Below are 6,745 nucleotides of genomic sequence, written 5' to 3' on the forward strand. Positions count from 1 at the left end.
TTCTGGCAGCAGACACATCTCTACAACACCTGGTAAGAGGAGACTTTGTGCAGCAGCCGGCCTTCATGGTAAAATAGCTGCTGGAAAACCACTGCTAAGGATCGGCAACAAGCAGAAGATACCACAAGGAATGGACATTAGACCAGTGGAAATCTGTGCCAAGGTCTGAGGAGTCTAAATGTGAGATCTTTGGTTCCAACCAGCGTGTCTTTGGTGACTGGATGGACGCTACATGCCTGGTTCCCAGCGTGAAGCATGGAGGAGATGGTGTGGGGGGGCCAAGCTGGAGACACTGTTGGGGATTTATACTGAACCAGCATGGCTACAACAGCATCTTGCAGCGGCATGCTATTCCATCCCAAACACCTCCAGGCTGTGACCAAGAAGGAGAGTGATGGGGGGGGGGGGTACGCCAGATGACCCGGCCTCCACAGTCACCAGACCTGAACCCAATCCAAATGGTTTGGGGTGAGCTGGACTGCAGAGTGAAGGCAAAAGGGCCAACAAGTGCTAAGCATCTCTGGGAACTCCTTCAAGACTGTTGGAAGACCATTCCTGGTGACTACCTCATGGAGCTCATCAAGAGAATGCCAAGAGTGTGCAAAGCAGGAATCAAAGCAAAAGGAAGCGAGATTAGAAGACAGATTGTCAGTTGTCACACTGTTTGATAAGTCTATAATCCCACATGTCTTACTTCAGTGTCATCTACAATTGTCATAGTCATGGAAATACAGAAAACTCTGCGAGTGAGAAGGTGCGGCCAATCTATTGCTGTGTACTGTATATATATATATATATATATATATATATGTGTAGTGATGGAAGCCACAGCTGTACATGTAGTGATGTGTCTGGTGAGACTATACAAGTGTGTAACTGGTTGGATGGTTTCTAGAGATGAGTGAATAGAATTCTAATACCTCGCTCCATAGGGATGAATGGAAGCGGCCGTACAGTAAGGGGTTAAGCGCCGTCTGCTCCCATTCATTCCTATGGAGCAAGGTATTAGAATTCTATTCGCTCATCTCTAAATGGTTTCCATTTTGACTTTCACCATTACACTCCTGTTCAGACCTGCCACTTCCTTGACGAGTCTTCGCTTGTTCCCTGGAGTTGATCATCTTCCTTCTCTTACTCCAGGATGTTCTTGTGATGGACTTGTGGTATCTGGAGTGTGGTGGGAGTTCTGGGGTCTGTCCCCTTCTATCCATCCACCCTAATGCGTACCTCCCAACTGTCCCGATTTCCGCGGGACATTCACGATTTGGGTGACATGTCCCGCGGTCCCTGTTGGAGGGAGGTATGTCCCGATTTCAACTTAGCTCTGCGTCCAGAGGACGCAGATGAGTTGAACACATATGCGGCTGAAGCAACGAGCTGACACAGGTCAGCTCCTCGCTTCAGCCGCATATGTGTCAGCGAGAGAGGTGCGTAAAGAGCGGCGAGGGAGCGGAGGAGAAGGTAAGTTTAATGTGGAGGTGGAACGTGAAACTGGGGGCAGATGAAGGAGAGAATGGCATGACACTGGGGACAGAGATGGAGAGGACGGCATGACACTGGGGACAGAGATGGAGGGACATGAATCTGGGGGCAGAGATGTGGGGACATGAATCTGGGGGCAGAGATGTGGGGACATGAATCTGGGGTAGAAATGGAAGGGGGACATGAATCTGAGGGCAGAGATGGGGGCACATGAATCTGGGGGCAGAGATGGAGGGACATGAATCTGGGGGCAGAGATGTGGGGACATGAATCTGGGGGCAGAGATGTGGGGACATGAATCTGGGGTAGAAATGGAAGGGGGACATGAATCTGAGGGCAGAGATGGGGGCACATGAATCTGGGGGCAGAGATGGAGGGACATGAATCTGGGGGCAGAGATGGTGGGGACATGAATCTGGGGGCAGAGATGTGGGGACATGAATCTGGGGGCAGAGATGTGGGGACATGAATCTGGGGGCAGAGATGTGGGGACATGAACCTGGGGGCAGAGATGTGGGGACATGAACCTGGGGCAGAGATGTGGGGACATGAATCTGGGGGCAGAGATGGAGGGACATGAATCTGAGGGCAGAGATGTGGGGACATGAATCTGGGGGCAGAGATGGAGGGACATGAATCTGGGGGCAGAGATGGAGAGGACGGCATGAACCTGGCGGCAGAGATGTGGGGACATGAATCTGGGGGCAGAGATGTGGGGACATGAATCTGGGGGCAGAGATGGAGGGACATGAACCTGGGGGCAGAGATGTGGGGACATGAATCTGGGGGCAAAGATGGAGGGACATGAATCTAGGGGCAGAGATGGAGGGGGGACATGAATCTGGGGGCAGAGATGGAAGGGGGACATGAATCTGGGGGCAGAGATGGTGGGGACATGAATCTGGGGGCAGAGATGGAGGGACATGATTCTGGGGGCAGAGATGGTGGGGACATGAATCTGGGGGCAGAGATGTGGGGACATGAATCTGGGGGAAGAGATGGAGGGACATGAATCTGGGGGCAGAGATGGGGGGACATGAATCTGGGGGCAGAGATGTGGGGACATGAATCTGGAGTCAGAGATGGAGGGACATGAATCTGGGGGCAGAGATGGAGGGACATGAATCTGGGGGCAGAGATGTGGGGACATGAATCTGGGGGCAGAGATGGAGGGACATGAATCTGGGGGCAGAGATGGGGGACATGAATCTGGGGGCAGAGATGGTGGGGACATGAATCTGGGGGCAGAGATGGGGGACATGAATCTGGGGGTAAGGGACATGAATCTGGGGGCAGAGATGGAGGGACATGAATCTGGGGGTAAGGGACATGAATCTGGGGGCAGAGATGGGGGGACATAAATCTGGGGGCAGAGATGGAGGGACATGAATCTAGGGGCAGAGATGGAGGGGGGACATGAATCTGGGGGCAGAGATGGAGGGGGGACATGAATCTGGGGGCAGAGATGGTGGGGACATGAATCTGGGGGCAGAGATGGAGGGACATAATTCTGGGGGCAGAGATGGTGGGGACATGAACCTGGGGGCAGAGATGGGGGACATAAATCTGGGGGCAGAGATGGAGGGACATGAATCTAGGGGCAGAGATGGAGGGGGGACATGAATCTGGGGGCAGAGATGGTTGGGACATGAATCTGGGGGCAGAGATGGAGGGACATGATTCTGGGGGCAGAGATGGAGGGACATGATTCTGGGGGCAGAGATGGTGGGGACATGAATCTGAGGGCAGAGATGGGGGGGCATAAATCTGGGGGCAGAGATGGAGGGACATGAATCTAGGGGCAGAGATGGAGGGGGGACATGAATCTGGGGGCAGAGATGGAGGCGGGACATGAATCTGGGGGCAGAGATGGTGGGGACATGAATCTGGGGGCAGAGATGGTGGGGACATGAATCTGGGGGCAGAGATGTGGGGACATGAATCTGGGGGAAGAGATGGAGGGACATGAATCTGGGGGCAGAGATGAGGGGACATGAATCTGGGGGCAGAGATGGAGGGACATGATTCTGGGGGCAGAGATGGTGGGGACATGAATCTGGGGTAGAGATGGAAGGGGGACATGAATCTGAGGGCAGAGATGGGGGGACATGAATCTGGGGGCAGAGATGTGGGGACATGAATCTGGGGGCAGAGATGGAGGGACATGAATCTGGGGCAGAGATGAAGGGACATGACTCTGGGGCAGAGATGGTGGGGACATGAATCTGGGGTAGAGATGGAAGGGGGACATGAATCTGAGGGCAGAGATGGGGGGACATGAATCTGGGGGCAGAGATGTGGGGACATGAATCTGGGGGCAGAGATGGGGGACATGAATCTGGGGGCAGAGATGGTGGGGACATGAATCTGGGGGCAGAGATGGTGGGGATATGAATCTGGGGGCAGAGATGGAGGGACATGAATCTGGGGGCAAGGGACATGAATCTGGGGGCAGAGATGGGGGACATAAATCTGGGGGCAGAGATGGAGGGACATGAATCTAGGGGCAGAGATGGAGGGGGGACATGAATCTGGGGGCAGAGATGGAGGGGGGACATGAATCTGGGGGCAGAGATGGAGGGGGGACATGAATCTGGGGGCAGAGATGGGGACATGAATCTGGGGGCAGAGATGGAGGGACATGATTCTGGGGGCAGAGATGGTGGGGACATGAACCTGGGGGCAGAGATGGGGGGACATAAATCTGGGGGCAGAGATGGAGGGACATGAATCTAGGGGCAGAGATGGAGGGGGGACATGAATCTGGGGGCAGAGATGGTGGGGACATGAATCTGGGGCAGAGATGGAGGGACATGATTCTGGGGGCAGAGATGGTGGGGACATGAATCTGGGGCAAAGATGGGGGGACATAAATCTGGGGGCAGAGATGGAGGGACATGAATCTGGGGTAGAGATGGAAGGGGGACATGAATCTGAGGGCAGAGATGGAGGGACATGAATCTGGGGGCAGAGATGGAGGGACATAAATCTGGGGGCAGAGATGGGGGGACATGAATCTGGGGGCAGAGATGGGGCGACATGAATCTGGGGGCAGAGATGGAGGGACATGAATCTGGGGGCAGAGATGTGGGGACATGAATCTGGGGCAGAGATGGAGGGACATGACTCTGGGGCAGAGATGGTGGGGACATGAATCTGGGGTAGCGATGGAAGGGGGACATGAATCTGAGGGCAGAGATGGGGGGACATGAATCTGGGGGCAGAGATGGAGGGACATGAATCTGGGGGCAGAGATGTGGGGACATGAATCTGGAGGCAGAGATGGGGGGACATGAATCTGGGGGCAGAGATGGAGGGACATGAATCTGGGGGCAGAGATGTGGGGACATGAATCTGGAGGCAGAGATGGGGGGACATGAATCTGGGGGCAGAGATGGAGGGACATGAACCTGGGGGCAGAGATGTGGGGACATGAATCCGGGGGCAGAGATGTGGGGACATGAATCTGGAGGAAGAGATGGGGGGACATGAATCTGGGGGCAGAGATGGAGGGACATGAATCTGGGGGCAGAGATGTGGGGACATGAATCTGGGGGCAGAGATGGAGGGACATGAATCTGGGGGCAGAGATGGGGGACATGAATCTGGGGGCAGAGATGGAGGGACATGAATCTGGGGGCAGAGATGGGGGGACATAAATCTGGGGGCAGAGATGGAGGGACATGAATCTAGGGGCAGAGATGGAGGGGGACATGAATCTGGGGGCAGAGATGGTGGGGACGTGAATCTGGGGGCAGATGAAGGGTGTATATGAAACTGGGGGAGAGATAGAGGGGGGACATATAATTTACGGGTGACTGTAGGAGGATTATACTGTGTGCGGGCACATGAAAAATTAAGTGGGCGGAGTCAACACAAAAGCGGGCGGGGCTAAATTACGCGCGCCGTACATTTTGTCCCTCTTTCGGTTCTTCAAAAGTTGGGAGGTATGCTAATAAGACCCTTTACTGATCCCCTTGGATCCCGGCCTCATGACTTCTGCTCCATGCCAGTGTGTCCTTGGCTTCTCCTGATACTACCACCTTCTGGACATTCTGTGGTATTACATCTATTATAATATCCTGATCTCTCTACTGCCATCTGCTGGAAATTGTGCGGTATTACATCTACATTATAATAACCTGATCTCTCTACTGCCATCTGCTGGACACTGTGCGGTGTTACATCTATTATAATAACCTGATCTCTCTACCATCAGCTATGATATTTTGTCATCAATGTCCTCCCTGTTTACAGCTGCGGATTATTTGGGCGAATCTCCCGTCAACAATTGAAGATAGCTCCTAAAGGCATGGCGCTATCCACTGCTGCTCGTAGACCCCTCTGGCTTAGGCCCTGGAGAGCGAATACAGCCTCGAAGTTTGCCTTGTGCGCCCTTCCACTCGAGCCTGGCAGAGTTTTTGGGCGTGGTCTGGATGATTTGATGGAGGGTCTTGCAGAAACCAAATCCTTGCCCCAAACCTCAAGAAGAAGACGGAAGCCCTCTGGAAGAGGACGTGGCTCTTCTCGTATCAGGGCCACAGCCAGGTAAGCGCTCAAGATATCGCCCAAGAGGCTCTGGACGCGGTCATGGTAAAGACGACCCCAAGAAAAAGCCAAACAGTGGCGGATCCAGGCTTTGCGGGGCCCTGGGCAATTGAGTTTGGCGGGGCCCTACTTACCGGGGGGTCTGGGGCCCTAAAAATGCGTTTTTCAAATGCGATTCATATTTTCTGCCATTACATTCTGACATTACAATAAATACAATGCAGTAATACAGGAGACGTCTTCCCACATTTCCCGTCTCTTCCCTTTGGACCGCCATGACCACTTCTTCCAGCTGTGACTTGGCTCTGTAGAGTTCAAAACACAGACATCTCTGACTCCACACGTCTCCACGCACCCAACCCCTATATATATATATATATATATATATATATATATATATATATATATATATATATATATGTTTATGGCCCCTGCAGCCTATATTATGCCCCAAAGCAGCACAATAGACTGTGGGGCATAATAGAGGTTACAGGGGGGTCGCTGTGGGGCATAATAGAGGTTACAGGGGGGTCGCTGTGGGGCATAATAGAGGTTACAGGGGCCACAGTGGACCCTTCAAGCTCTATTATTATACTCTTATACTCTTTTCAGACCCCCGAGTATAGTAATCGGAGCCCCAGGGGAGATGAGAGAACATAATAAACACTGTTACTCACCTCTCCGGTGAAAGAGGACCTTTAATGGGTTTAGGCAA

Source organism: Leptodactylus fuscus (assembly GCF_031893055.1).
Source record: "Leptodactylus fuscus isolate aLepFus1 chromosome 7 unlocalized genomic scaffold, aLepFus1.hap2 SUPER_7_unloc_1, whole genome shotgun sequence".
Classification (NCBI taxonomy): domain Eukaryota; kingdom Metazoa; phylum Chordata; class Amphibia; order Anura; family Leptodactylidae; genus Leptodactylus; species Leptodactylus fuscus.